The 15547-nt window shown below is 40.2% G+C and overlaps 1 long non-coding RNA gene across 2 annotated transcripts in view; it reads left to right on the top strand.

Moving 5' to 3' along the window:
- The window catches only part of LOC141753921 (uncharacterized), a 31021-nt gene that overhangs the window by 9829 nt on the left and 5645 nt on the right, over positions 1–15547 (top strand). For both annotated transcript variants that reach the window (XR_012590543.1, XR_012590542.1), the window contains exon 3: positions 8159–8238. This is a non-coding gene — a long non-coding RNA (uncharacterized LOC141753921). The remainder of the gene's footprint in view (positions 1–8158; positions 8239–15547) is intronic.

Raw genomic sequence — 15547 nt, 5'->3', positions numbered from 1 at the left:
ATCGGCTGAACAGTAAATTGGTTAATTAAAAAAAGTATTTAACTAACCAGTAATGAAAATAATTGTTAGCTAAAGCCTTAATACATATACATATACATATAAAATGTTAACACACTAAACTGTGAATGGTAGCGTACCATAGTAACTATTCTGTCATGTTAAATTATTAACTGTAATGCCCATCTTGTAGTCCATTTAGGTTAAAACTGAATTATTACGTGAAGAGTTTAATCCCATAAAAGGTACTCAACATTTCGGAAACTATGACAAAGTGATGGCTTGTAATGAAGTGCATGCTACACTAAAATGATCTCATTCTCAACCATGTGTGAACTATTTTATGTAACAAAAATCTCCAAATTGGATTCACAGAGATTTCTGGGATAAAGCTCTTCAAATGCTATTTTATATATCTCTGACAACATGTGTGTAACTCAGTGTGTGTTTGTTCGTCTGTGTTCGCCCGGCCCGCTACCAAGCACCTAAAGCCCTTGCAGTTTCAGACAGTGAAGGGAGGTGAGACGTGAGTAATAGCAGTGACTGATGATGTCACAGACAGCATTGCGCCGCTTCAGCTGCCCCCCGTGACCCGGCTTTAGGATGGCGGCAGCAGCGCGCAAGCACCCGTGGGTAACACACGCCAAAGCACATTAGAGGCAGGGAGATGGAGAGAGGCGGGGATGCAGCACACAGAACACAGCTCAGGGGGACAGAGAGAGAGACAGAGAGACAAAGAGAGACAGAGAGAGAGAGAGAAAGAGAGGGGGGGAGGCTGTCAGATTAAAGAGGAGAGACAGGAAGAAAAGCTGAGAGACATGGCGATGTTTGCCTCTCCATGCTTTTTTTTTTTAGCAGACTGTCTGGTTGGAGTTGATGTTCTACATCATTGCCTCAGGTATCTCTCACTGTCTCTCTCTGTCTGTCTCTCTGTCGGTTTCACTTCCTCTATCACACAAAATGAGTCTTTGCATGAAAAGAAAAAAAAAACGTGGATATGCCGTTAGTCAGGCAACTAATAGACAACAATATTTGATAATGGATCAATGGTTTGAGTCATTTATCAATGGAAAAAATACCAAACATTTTGCTGGTTCCAGTTTATCAGACGTGAGGAATTTCAGCGTTTCTCTTTCTGATATCATCGTCACATGACTCTCTTTAGTTTTGCCCAGTTGGTTGGAGGAAACAAGCCATTTGAAGACGTCATCTCGAGCATGTGATGGGCATTTGTCAACTATTTTCTGACCAATTTGAGACTAAACAATTAAGCGAATCTTCAAAAAAAGATAACAGAGTTGTCAACAGTCAAAATAAACATTAGTTGCAGTCCTACATATAACCTCTCTAGTTCTTCTCTCTCTAATATTCTTTAGCTTTCAGATAACATACAAACACATTTTACTTTTTATCTGCAGAATCTATCTCTCTCTGCGTCCCTCTTTATCTCGTTTGTATCACCGGTCACTGTCTCTCAACTTGACTGTCGCTGCAAAAGGTGAAAATTATAGTGTGAGTTCAACAAGGGTGAAATGAGTGACAGTGATGTAGTTGAAGGACTGCTGAGCTCGCTTCTTCAGACATTTATTCTCCACGTAGGTCTCATATATTGACACAGAAGGCAGCTGGCTGCAACTCCTCTCTCTGCAACCCAGTCCCTCCTTTACTCTAGTGGGTCCATCGGGTGATACAAATTATGCAATTTATGATGATGGAGCACAGAGAAACATGTCAAAAGACAATATGACGTATGATTGCTTTGATGCATATGAAGTGAGAGAAAATTCTCACTGTCTGATCTAGTCATGGCCACAGCTAAAACACAAATGATATGGCTATAGAAGGTAATATACTAACATTTAATTTACAGCTCAAACAAGTAGTTGATTAGTCAGTTGAAAGAAAATTAATCAGCAACAATATTTGATAATCAATTGTCATTTTTTACATGAAAAATGTAGTAAAAAAATCACTTCCAGCTTCTCAAATGTGAATATTTGGGCGTCTCCTATGATAGTAATTTGAATAACTTTTGGACCGTTTGTCAGACAAAAAAAGCTATTTGAAATCATCATCAACTGAGATCAGCATTTGTTACTATTTTCTGACATTTCAGAGACCAAACGATTAATTGATAATGAAAATAATGGTTAGTTGCAGCCCTACAGTGGTTTGATTAATCACAGTTAAAGGCCTGATGATTATAATGATGTGAATTGCATCATATGTCAACGTTCATACATTTTTAATGACAGGAGAGCATAGCTGCAATGGGAATAAAGTCAAATGTTTTCAGTGTTATAATGCCAATGTTGTAGAGTTTGTCACTCTAACATTTCCAATATAATATTTCACCTGGTTATTTGTGTTATTTTACTGCAAATGCAGATTATAAGTGCAGCCAATTTTTTCACAAGAATAGTAAAAAGAGCAGCTGTGCACATTGGGCCCTTAGCCAATCATACTGTAAACAATAGAATAAAGCATAATCATATCATAGATTACAAGGTGAAATGAAAGTGCCTATTATATTCAACCTGATTCTCTCCAAATATATACACCGCACAAATTATAATAACTCAAGTTGTCAATTAACAACTGTGTGACAGTATTCAATTTCCCCACTGCCATTCATGCTTCTCTGTCAAGGCCAAATAGTGAATCCTGGGGAATGCATTGCTATAGGTATCCTCTTCAATTAAACAATATCGCTTACAGCATACAGCATATTTTGTCCGCACATCAGAGATACTGCACTTAAAGAGGCGTTTATCATTGAAATCCATCTCAAGAGCCGAGGAACCTTGTGCTGGAAATGGAGAGTACTCGTTTACAAGCACTCAGCATCCGTGTGTTTGTTTTCGCCCCTATCACCTCAAAGTCTCATTCAGCTCCGACTCCCAAATGGCTCTTGATTCTTTGATCTCATTGCCGAGAGAAGAGCACATACTCAAAGCTGAGCAATCCTGTTTGTAATTTCAAGGCAATGCTCCGAAGCAAAAGGAATCTCAAATATTTTTTCAGCTTAGGCGGAAATCACTGCTCTGGTATGATATATCACTAATAAACAGATGCTTATGAATGTAACTGAGATAATGAATGATAGAATATACAGTCAATGTAGCAAAAATTTTTAAACTAATTGGTATAAATACACACAAATGCATAAAGCTGGGGACTTTTATGTATAAATGAACATCCGTTACATTCAAGCCCTTCACAAATGAGGTCACATATTGTAAAGTAAAAAGCAATCGACGGCGAGGACAAACACTCGTGGAGGCGAGGGAGATGCAGCGAGCTCACCTGCATGCATACGCCTTAAACACGCGTCGACAGTGTTTGTGCGATTACTCTCACTGCCAGAGGGGGGGGGGTACACAAAAGTTCCACACTCCGGCTTTAACGACACTCATTAAGGTAAAAGTCCAAGAGGATGATATCGATACTGCTGCAATCCTTCGCTTATGTATTGCTCAGCTCAAAATAATATTCTCAACAATAGAAATATGATACTCGATCAAATCTCCGGTGATTTCTCCATCACAGTCTAGACGAATATAGTCGCCGGGTATATCGTGTTTCAGCAGAGGACCTTACATGTGCTGTAAGACAGGAATACAGCTTCAATTGGGCATCGTCAACCAGAAATCTTTGTCCTCATCCAAACCCAATTATTCGTTTATTGTGAGCGCAAACCAGACTAAAGCCTGGCATTTAGAGCTGAAACATTTAGTTGGTTAATCAGTTAATGCAACTATTTGCACTACAATAATCAATCATTTTAGTCATCTTTCGAGTAAAGTGCTGCGCATTCAAGCTTTTCAAATGTGCTGATTTTCAGCTTTTCACTGTTTCATATACTGAATATCTGGATTTTAGATTTTGGTTGGACAAAAAAACTATTTGAAAACGTCACCTTGAGATCACAGATATTATATATGTTTTACTATTTTCTGAGATTTTATTGGATAAAACAAATTGATTAATGGAGAAAATAATCAACAGATTAATCGACAGTGAAAATGACTTTTTGTAGCCCTACTAACATTGATTTAGATTGTTTGGTAGTCTTAGTATTTTCCAAACCTGGCAGTAAAGCAATGAGAAGTCTAGCCCACTCCCAGTCTGAACGGTCCTTACAGGTTTGGCTGTAAATGTCAAGCTCCAACTGGGAGTTTAAGTGGAAAGGTCAGAATTAAACCCTCGCTAGCCTGAGATTTTTAATCGTATCATGTTTGGTGAGAAGGAAATGTGTTAGGCGTGGAATAGAAGTAAAAAGGTCTAAACTGACTGTGCAGACACATAGTGGCAGATGTTGCTGTTGTGAGATCTGAGATCAAGGTTTGTTTATTCACAGCCTTGACCCTCTCACTTCAGTCATCAACAGATTGGTCTCCGACGAAAAAATAGTTTCACAAAGTGTCACACTAAAATGCCCACTAATATTAGAAAAGCTACATAAAGCAGTACAAGCGTGAAACATATTTGAATGAGATGGATTTAAAAAGGGAAATTCTAGATAAAAAAATTACACACAGAGGTTAATAATTCTAATCAGGCATCATTTTTTGAGCACCTTTTAAATGACTTTGCATAAAAAAAATTAAATATACAACAAAGTGAAATAAAGAGAACAACTTTGTAAATGTATTTAACCAGAAAAGGGTCTATAGAGATAAAAAAAAAAGATAGAAATGAAGAATAAGAAGCACCGTCCTGTTTCATTCCACTACTGCTGTCCACTAAATGATGCAGGAATGCCGGGCTTGTCTCCGGTGCACTGCTGCTCTCTGTTTTCTCTCTACCTCGCTTAACCGTCCATTTTAACCGTCAATGACCTCAAATCACTGAGGTTTTGGTCGTAGAAATGAGTGGTCTTTCCCAAGTGTACAGTTAGTCGCTGTGCTGCTGGTAACACATCACCCCTCCTCCTCCTCCTCCTCCTCCTCCTCCTCTTCATCCTCCTCCTCCTCCTCTGTGGTGCATCACCCCACTCACTCGCTTTCAGTCTCTCCTTCTCTCTCCTTCACTCCCTGGCTTAATATTGATCTGAATTCATTTGTTTCCTATTGATCTGCCACTCCACCCTCTGCCGCATTGAACAAACACAAGGACACACACCATGCGCACACAAGCCTCACACACGCACCCGTGCAAATGCAGCACATGCGTACAAGCCCCACACGTGCACACACGCATGTACGCAAAGGGGGGAAAAAAAGGCCAAAAACGCTCATTTACTATGTTATACGTGAGCTGATTTGAAGGTTAATATGCGCACGAACCTTCACACTGCAGACAGACACACCCTCGATCACACTCTTCATCTGAGAGATTTCAGAGGGTGAAAACACGAAGGTTTGGAGAGGTCTCAGCTCGAGCATCAGACAAGCTAATGACATACAAAGGAACCTGGATTCCATATTGATCCAACACCTCAGGAGTGAGATGAAAACACAGGCAGTCTGGGGCTGGCACCGGCAGGCGACACAATTACGGCTGCAGTTCATTTCTCAGGTTTTCTGAATTGTACTCGGAGTCATTAGTAAAACAAATGAGATGAATTCAGTTTGGTGGCAATCGTTCAAGGAGGTAGGTGAGCCGAGGTGTCATTTGTGGCAGTAATTGTGTATTTCTTGAAAAGCCTTCAGAGTCTTCAGAATGAAATTAACAAATAAAGTCAATCAAGTGTAAGGCTGTTCATTGATGGGCTTTCCAAAAACTGCATCATAAGGAATACAGAAGAATGTAAGAATGGGATGTACTGTATTCAAAACCCAGAGCAAAAAAACAAAAAACAAATCACAATTATATAGAAATAACCTTTTATATATATTCTCTGGTGATCAAAGTTAACAGGATGATAACGCGTTATTGCAAATTCATTTTAACAGCACTCATTTTGTTAACGCATTAACGCAACTTGCGATTTGCGACCAACTTGCGAAGGAGGCTAAATAACGCTCCAAACACGCTAAATTTTGTCGAGGAAAAACTGGCATGACCATTTTCAAAGGGGTCCCTTGACCTCTGACCTCAAGATATGTGAATGAAAATGGGTTCTATGGGTACCCACGAGTCTCCCCTTTACAGACATGCCCACTTTATGATAATCACATGCAGTTTGGGGCAAGTCATAGTCAAGTCAGCACACTGACACACTGACAGCTGTTGTTGCCTGTTGGGCTGCAGTTTGCCATGTTATGATTGGAGCATATTTTTTATGCTAAATGCAGTACCTGTGAGGGTTTCTGTTGTTAATTGATTTCCAATAATAAATATATACATACATTTGCATAAAGCAAGCATATTTGCTCACTCCCATGTTGATAAGAGTATTAAATACTTGACAAATATCCCTTAAAGGTACATTTTGAACAGATGAAAAATGTGCGATTAATTTACGATTAATCGTGATTAACTATGGACAATCATGCGATTAATCACGATTAAACATTTTAATTGATTGACAGCCCTAATATGAAGAGTGTGTGTTTAATATATTGAAAGGATAGAGCTGGCGTTACTCCATATTTTTCTTAACGTTATGAAATAAAAAAATCAACTATGTGTTTGCGGCCTCGTGACAATCACAATGTAAACAGTAGAGATATGACGTTCACATTACAAAGTAATCTACCAGGAATGTGCACTTGCACGTATGCGATCGGTCACCACAGCGTTTTGCTGGCATTGCGGTCAGTGAAAAGTTTTGCCAGGTTAAAGTTTTAACATAGGAGCCTCCTGCGTTGGCACCGCTGCTGCGTCGCCGGTCTTAGTCTATCTCTCAATACTTCAGACGGGGACTTCCCTGCCCAAAGGTAATGTAGATTTAGCAAATTATACTCGCAGAGGAGTAAATAGTGTGTTTGTTGGGGACTTTTTTCAGCTGCAGAATATGTGCTAGTGAGTATTTACGCCACCATGACGGTGTATGTGGGGATCACTTAAAATAAACTACACTACTCATGTTCATGGTAATGAAGGAGCATGTCACCCAGTGCAACAGTGTGGCTCATTGAGGTGTTTTTAATAGTTTTTGGATGACAATCTAGCTCTATGACAACAGAAGACTAAAATATATCAGGCTTTAGCTACAACAGAAATACTTATAGTCACTAGGGTCAGTTCATAGTCGGTTTTGGTCTACTATTTTCATGGGAACTTTTTGATTATAACAAAAATGAAGAATATCACCAGCTTTATCCTTCAAGGTTCAATGTTTAATTCAGTTATCCTCCATCTTCAATAAGCTGTGACAGGTCGACCAAGCTCACTGGCGACTCCAAATTTTTTGGTTGGTGGCATCAAGTTGCCATGACACCAGACTGTTTTTCCTGCCCTCTGACCTCCTTTCAGGACACACTGTGCTCAGTCAGACTGCATCTCCAGCAGCGGCTTGAGTTCAAAGGGCCCGTGGGGAAAAGAGGCAAGGGGGAGAGGCTGTTTCCTCTCGATAATATTAGATAAGATGCACCACAGGCAATACTCGCTCTCCCTAAGTGCATGCAGACAGGAACACAGAGACCCATATTATACGTACACATGTGGGAATTAATGAGCGCACACCAACACAAAAGCCGCACATCTTTGTTGTCTTACATTGTGTTGCAGTGTCATAATTATTGCATTTGTTTGGCTCACTGCTGTTTAATTTATGATGTCGAATTGTATTTTCCAGCATTATTAATGTATTATTCATCACCATTGACTTTAACCGTCTCCGCTGTACATGTATTTTTGTACCACCCTCTCATTCACGCTTTGTTGATGGCACAGTATTCATTCTCACCATTATCTCACACTTTGTTAATCCATTTCATACTCCGCGCATGATGTTTGATGCTTCCTCCGTCATAAACGCTTGCGCTTCTATTCATTTCTTTGTGCTGCAGAGTGCTTCATCTCTAATCAGGGATTGGTCCATTATGGTTTAATTATCTTGAAGTATTCTTTCATACTTGAGTCCAGGGTGTTTTTTGTTGAAAGCGGCACTACTAGGCTATGCAGCCTGGAGAAAAGCCCAGATAAGGTTGTGTCTGGGTGGCTGACTTTACTTATTTAGTTATCCCAACTTCATGCTTCAATGTGTTTATTGATGTTCCCCTTCCTATCCTGTGGTATGCTAATAATCTGCACGATGCTCTGCTGATTTCAGGAATGCCGTGGTCAACCATAGAAGCTCCCCAGTGAGAAGAGAGCCATGGGAAAAACCTCAAACTAGATCCCGGTTGTGAGGTAAATGCTTTGGCAACATCTGTTTCTTCCATGGCTTCCTGTTTTATACCAACAAAGACTCTTTGAATCCGACTGAAATGAAAGAGAGATCACAGCTAGTGACGGAGAACGTCAGCTCCAAGTATACAGAGAGAGACTCTAACATTTCCGTGTCTCTCAGCTTGTGACTGTCTCTTTCTGTCTCCTCCTGTCTCTTTAATCTGTGCTCTCATCATAAAACACAAGTTTGTTCTTATTGACAATGCGTATTGACGCAACATTGTAATATCTTCTCCGCCACTATAAACAGACGACTTCCCGACTCACACAATCAGACCTGTTGAAAGAAGACTAAATTGGAGAGCCATTATGTATATTATTCAACATAATTGCATATGGGACTCACATAACTGCTTCCGTGAATAGAAGTGCTCTCTCTCTCTTTTTCTTTCTCTTTGACAAACACACACTCTACCAAGAAAAAATATATATTAGCAAGTACTGTATGTAAGCCAACAAAAGCAGCCTCCCATCATTTGTCATCCACAGAATCAAACCGCCAAAAAGAAAACCAATTCAAAATGGTACACCATTGAGAGTAATTATATATTGTGTGCATATAAAAGCCCTCATTATGGAATAAGAACATTAAATTGTTAGCATACTTATTTAAAGCGTAGACGAGCTGTGAACACACAAATATACACACTTTCTCCACACACGTAGGCACACATACTGGCCGACACTACCCAATAGCCATTGACAACAGTGCCCTAGCAACCATTGGGCATCATGCCAAGCCGCTGAGGTTGCCTGGTAGTGTGTTCCCATGGCAACGTTTTCTGCCTTTGTAAATAAGGTACGAGGAGAGCGAAATAGGGGGGTTTGGGAGAAATCGCACCACAGAATCTCATTCTATCTTGAGAGAACTAATAATTTATGGTCTGTGAGTAGCGGATACTTATCCTGGCCCTGCACCAATCTGACTGAAGAGGTGCATTAGCATCGATGCGGATCTCAGGTCCGAGTCCTCGCCACACGGGGTCAGATCCAGTTTTGACGGGGATAGAGGAGAAGCATGTAATCTTAGTTTTCCTTCCTGGTCTTTAAATGACTTCTTATGAACATAATTGGGAAAGTAATGATCACACTCTGCTGTAGACTCTTGAAGTGAATCTTGAATGTGACTTTTGGACGCATTTTCTGATAATTTATAAAAAAAAAAAATGCGTATTTATCTATTTGTTTGTCTATCCATATATTTTTCTTTTCGCATCACCCCAGTTTAAGTGTTTTACATTGATTTTCATTATTTTTATTTTTTAATTCTATTAATTAAGAAACAGTTATGTTCTCCTAAACAGTATGTGCCCTTCTGTAAAAATCAAGCGGACCGACAGCGGTCCTTGGCCCAGAGTTTGAGAACCGCTGTCTGAGGCCTGCATTCCTGTTGAGCTGGCACTTGCCAGACGATTCATCGCTGCGGTTAACAGTTTATTTGCTGTCACTGGGCAGATTTCGCTGCTCCGTGCCCCTACATTGTTTGGGTGGCGCCGTAGTCTCTGTGCGTCACTTCTCGACAAAGACGATGAGTGGTGGAGAGTCACCTGAAGTCTTTGTTTATTCTTTGACGGCAGAGCCTATAATGTTTTAAACAAAGGGGTTTGCTTTTATTGACAGAAATGTGTTGTTGCGAGGCAGACGTGAGCTTGATGTCAGTAATCTTCTCTTATTACTTTTCTCTCCAGTTAGTTGATGGTTTTTCTGGTCTTGTTTCTCATGAGGTCTTTGCCAGTTGATGGCTTTCCTCTGGCAGGCCATTGTTGTTGACACATTTCATGTTTTTATACATTTTGAAGCTTGAAGAACAAAATGCTTATTATTTTTTTGGGTCAAAAAAGTCATGCAAAATGTGCCTTAATTGTTAGTTCAATAGATAAATCAAAATTGTATGCCTTTTTAATCAAAGAAGCAGAGAAACTTAACATTTGTAGAGATTTTGTAGTCGTTTTAATGGAAAAGCCTCGACTGCCAGTTTTCATACAAAACCTAAAACTTGTGCAATGGATATTTCCCTCAAACAATATAAAAATAAGAGTTTAATTATTTTAGCAGTAATAACTGACAAACAATATGGTGTTGCTCAGTGTTGTCTCAGCTGTTGTTAGGCAAGATTAAAACGTGATGATCATGTGCGTGATAATCCATATCCCCAGAGTCATTATTGGAAGTGATAACAACAGCTTGAATTAAATTAACAAACTGAATTACTGCTAAATTTAATTTGAGCGGTTTACATAAACACTTTTTCAAGCCTGATGTAAAAACGGGCTGTAATTAAATTAGACACTTGTGATTTATGAACAACAGGGCATTTTTGGCTGATTTCATAAATACATATATTTAGTTCTGTTTAGCATCAAATGTTTTTCAGTATTGTGTTGCGATACTAACCCTTCTTCTCGTGGCCATCTTGGTATTTGCCAGTTAGTTCAGCACTGTCATTATTGTGTTGCTCGTGGGCCAAATTTCCATGTCGTCCAAACCTTTGGACACTAATACAATGTTGTCATAAGTGATTACTAATACTGAGTTGCTGCAGGGTTGTGTGGCGGTGTCGGAGAGTCACTTTAATGGCCCATTAACTGCAACTATTAACGTATTTTGTTCCCTCATGGCTGAGTTGTTCAGCCCTGGATCACGGGTTACGTGATTGGCCACCGCAGCGTAACGTCGGGTTGCGTTTCTCCAAAAGTTTTTTCAGTTTCAAATTTTCCGTCACAGGCCGCTGTGTTTTTCTTCGGCGCCGCCGCAGCCACACGGCCAGATCTGGTGTGAATGCAGCCTAATGCTTACTTTAGCCACTAAAATAATTTCACTGTACAGATATTTTTGGGATTATTGTAATGCACTGAGAGCACAACCTGTTTTCTTTCTGTTTTCAAGGTCATTTATGATATTTTGGTGATTTAGGCGTACCCAGATATATACGTTGGCTCAACATGATTCACTTGTTTTCGCTCTCTCAAGAGGCCGAACTGTAATCCCCACAAAGCTTCACCTGACCCGACACCAGCCGGCGTTCGGCCTTATGCACCACCCTGGCCTCCAGTGCAGGGGCTTCCCACCAGACTCACATTGGCACACAAACACACCCAGGCAGATTGGCAAAGAGCTGGCATTGGCACAACCATGCCGCATTCATGCGTGATCCGACTACGAATGAGACGGTGAGAGAGGTTTAAAAAGGGGAGGAGCAGAATCGAGGTGATCAAGGGGGGAGACCTCGATGGTATGAACAGAGATATTGTCTGAGAATAAGAAAAAAAAAAGAAAAAACTTGTAAAAGATTTTGAAGCCTGAAATGTTGGAGGACAAATAAGAGGCACTTAGAGAGGCGGGAGGACGGCCAAAGAAAGAAAATGAAGAGTAGGCGGAGGGTGGGCTTTTAGCATGGCAGAGGGCAGTGGAGAGAAGCGAGGTGAATGGGTTTGTGTTTGGAAGCTGGCCAATATAAAAAAAAAAAATCCATGTCTCTATTAAGCATATGGTGCTGCCGTGGCTTTTGAAGTTCACAATTAGTTGGCTAATTTTTCATTTAATAACGGTTAAATGTTGACTCTTTAACATTATTACAAGTTGAGTCTGATAACAAACAACTTTTATCCACATAATGTAATTGAACAAGACACAACACGGCCATTCATCATCTTATTATACACATTTTAACTGTGCTATGCAATACATATTGAAATGTAGTTTTGTTCCTGGCAGGTAATCGAGTGAGTTACTCTTTTGAGGAAACAGGGTTCTACCACTTTAGTGTTTGAATCCAGCTTTGTCAGTGAGCCTCAGTCATCCAAGACTTCAAGGTTGTATTTTTGGTGCATTGACCAAGCTGAATAGGAGGCCAAGCAACTCAGCTACACAGCAGCTATCAAGCAATCAATGAGTCATTGAGGCACACAGGAGGAGTGTCAAAACACAGCCATTGACTGCTAACAACAGCCAATTTGCTGCTTTTGCAGGAGATCACCTCAGCTAGATGTCGAATGTTTATGTGCGCCTCATTATTTATGGAGTATGAGAGAGATTGACTGGATAGGGCTGTTACTCCAAATTGTCATCCAATTACTCACCCATTAGATCTTATTTGTTATATTGAACACTGCTCTACAATGCACCAATTTATGCATTACCCAAAATGTAGCTTATTAAACACTTGCAAATCAGCTTATAATGTTTTAATGTGTCGAGATATCTGACAGCATTCCTGAGATTCTGATGAGGCCAAACCCACTATCTTCTATTTACTTCTGTTTGTTCTCCTAGAACATGTTTACATTCTTTAATGTTCAAAAAAGGCTTTACTTTTTTCATAGCGGCTGTGCTGCAGCACCTCTTTTCACCATCTGTCTGAAACGCTCTGTTTGAGCTCCTCCCCCGCCGAAAAGCCTAGTCTGCTCTGATTGGTCAGCTGTCCCACTCTGTTGTGATTTGTCAACCGAACCAAACTCTTTGGACTCTGCTCCAGCTCCACTCTAACTAGCTTTGTTTGAGGGCGTGCCAAACTAGCCGGTAGGCAGGTATTATGCAATCACATTACTTGGTGACATCACCACGTTACGGAAGAAAAGGCGTGACTTCAAGCAAGGTTTTTTCTTTCCAATGTGCTTGGGAGAATAGTGCTCCTGTCGCACCTGCCGTTACTAAGCAACCAAAACCTGCGTGCCGCGATGACAATGATGATGAAGTTGCGGTAATTTAGCAGGAAGCCTCACTGACTAAACTAAACACAATCAAAACAAAATAAATGCATTTCCAGCATCGTAAATCCCTCACAGTAGCTTTACACTCGATTTCTCTGTCAGTCAGTCTGGCTCATCTTTCAACTGGATGTTGGGCCGTCCTCGGACAGAAAGGGTGAAGCAGGTAAAATAGTCCGTGGGACAAATCGTAAAGCTTTGGGTAGTCCTTTACTAAAATGCTGAACTTATCCTCCATATGTTTACCGTAGACGGATATTTACGGAAAAGAAGGAAAAAATATCTGCCAGACGTGATCGTTTGTTCCTCGTCACATGACATGCGGTGTGCGCTACAGCCGTCGCAGGCCGAAAAATAGGCGCTTGGGAAAACGTTTGTGCACCGCCACAACGTCGCTCTCACGTTTGAGCATGCCTGCCGCCCATTTACATTGACAACAGTGGATTTGAGCGTGCAAAAGACGTGGCATGTGTATGGCCCCTAACTCCCTTTGGCGTGGACTCTATGTACGTTCTAACTTTGCAGACCTTTTACATACACAAAAAACTATACAACACACTAAAGGAAAGGGAAAAAGCACAAATGCATAATAGGTCCCCTTTAACTGCACACAATCTGGATACAATACATTTATCTGTATTTACTATTAGACATTACTATGTTTTAAGTACAGAGTCACTCTCATTCATTCATCCATGCTCTCATGTTTGGCCTATCTATGGCTGAAAGGAGGCATTGGTCATTTCTACAGGCATCATTAACTGGCCTCCCTGCAGCACTGCTGAACTCTGTAGGGTGCTCCACATCTGGGACACTGTTTGCCCTTGTTAATATTAAGACCTGCGGGCAGTGACGTGCTGTTCACTACTGCTGCTATTCTGTTAGGTAACACTTGATGATAATCCTCCCCCACAAAGTCAGTTTTGCCTTTTCAAATAATACTTTTACCTTTGTGTCACAGTCGAGAGAGACAGAGAGGGTTGAGAGCACGCACAAAGGGTTCAGGGTAAAGGTCTCCGAATACTTCAAATGAACCAGGAAGAAATAGTTTTGTGTTCAAACTGCAGATTGCACGTTGTAAACATAATGTATGACAGGCAAAATTGTTTATACCTGTTTCAAACGACCACTCGATGACTTGGCGAAAAGCCTGATGTAGGGATGGGGTGCGATAATCGTACGAAAGGGGATAATGGAGCGCACTTTTGGTCGGTAAATAAAAAAGCTTCAGAGAGAAGTTCAAATCCTGCCTACATTCACAACTCTGCACACCTGGCCTCATAGTCATGATTGCTGGATTGTTTTGGAAAATTACAAACATTTTAGATGCACCGTCCCCCCGATACCGCCGATGGAAAAGACAATCCGGCAATCACTTCATTTGAAACGTAGGCAAGGGAAGGCCAATTTAATTTTATAGCACCTTTCAACAACAAGGCAATTCAACGTAAGACATAAAAAGCCATTAAGACAAGATATAAAAGAAACATAAGGAGCTATAGACAGACACATATAAATATGATAGAATACAGAGGAGATAAAAATCAGCAAAAATGTAATAAAAAAAAATTACGACATTATGAATACAAATTACATTGCAGTTACAGTGCAGTGAGATTTTAATTAATAATCCCAAATTAAATTAGCTAACGGCAGTGGAAAACAGAATAGTAGTTAGTATTCTTCAAACTCCACATGATACTTTAGCATCAAAATGTATGGATTACATTCAAAAAATTTTAATGAATAAAGCATTAACAGATGAAACGATTAGTCGATTAATCGATATGTCCATCACCAGAAAATTAACAATTTAGATAATCAATCATTTTAGTAATTTTTCAAGCAAAATTCTAAATATTTGCTGTTCCAATCCTCCAGTGTGATGGTTTGCTGCGTTTCTTCGTCTTAAATGATAGCAAACTAAATATATAATATATAAATATACATCTCTTTTTTGGAGAGTTGGTGGAACAAAACAAGCAGTTTGAGGATGTCACCTTGAGCTGTGGTTTCCACTATTACCTGATATTTTATAGGCAAAACGTTCCATTGAAAAAAAACCTTGTAGCAGATTTATGGATAATGAGAAAGAAACGTTAGTTGCAGCGTTAATGTATCATTAAATCAAGACAAGTGAAAAAGAGAATTGTTGTTCCTTCAACCAGCTGAAGGTGTGATATCTAATATCAGCCTTCTTCAGGCACCATGACAGGACTAGAATCTAACTATTGGTTCAGTGAAATGAAAACAGAAGCGGAGTATTCGACTTTAACCTCAGAATGACAATGAAGTGTGCTCGGTAGTGCTGAATCGAGTCTTTGAGGATAAGGAAGATTCCACCAGCTCCACTTGCAGAAGTAGGTCAGGCAGACGCCTACAGTAAGCAACTGCAGGTTAAGTGCTCGTCTTTGTATTCAGAGACAGTGAAGGTCTGCCTTGGCCTCTGGTGGGGGTGGGGGTGGTCTATGTACTGCGTCTACCCACAAGAGGGAGACAAGCCCGCAAAAATGCATACAGTGCAGTAGTTAGCCAGCCTCAGCTATTACTTCTTTAAATTCCAA

The sequence above is a fragment of the Sebastes fasciatus genome, chromosome 17, assembly GCF_043250625.1.
Source record: "Sebastes fasciatus isolate fSebFas1 chromosome 17, fSebFas1.pri, whole genome shotgun sequence".
Classification (NCBI taxonomy): domain Eukaryota; kingdom Metazoa; phylum Chordata; class Actinopteri; order Perciformes; family Sebastidae; genus Sebastes; species Sebastes fasciatus.
The sequence above is the reverse complement of the archived record's forward strand: the minus strand, read 5'-3'. Positions and strand labels throughout refer to the sequence as shown.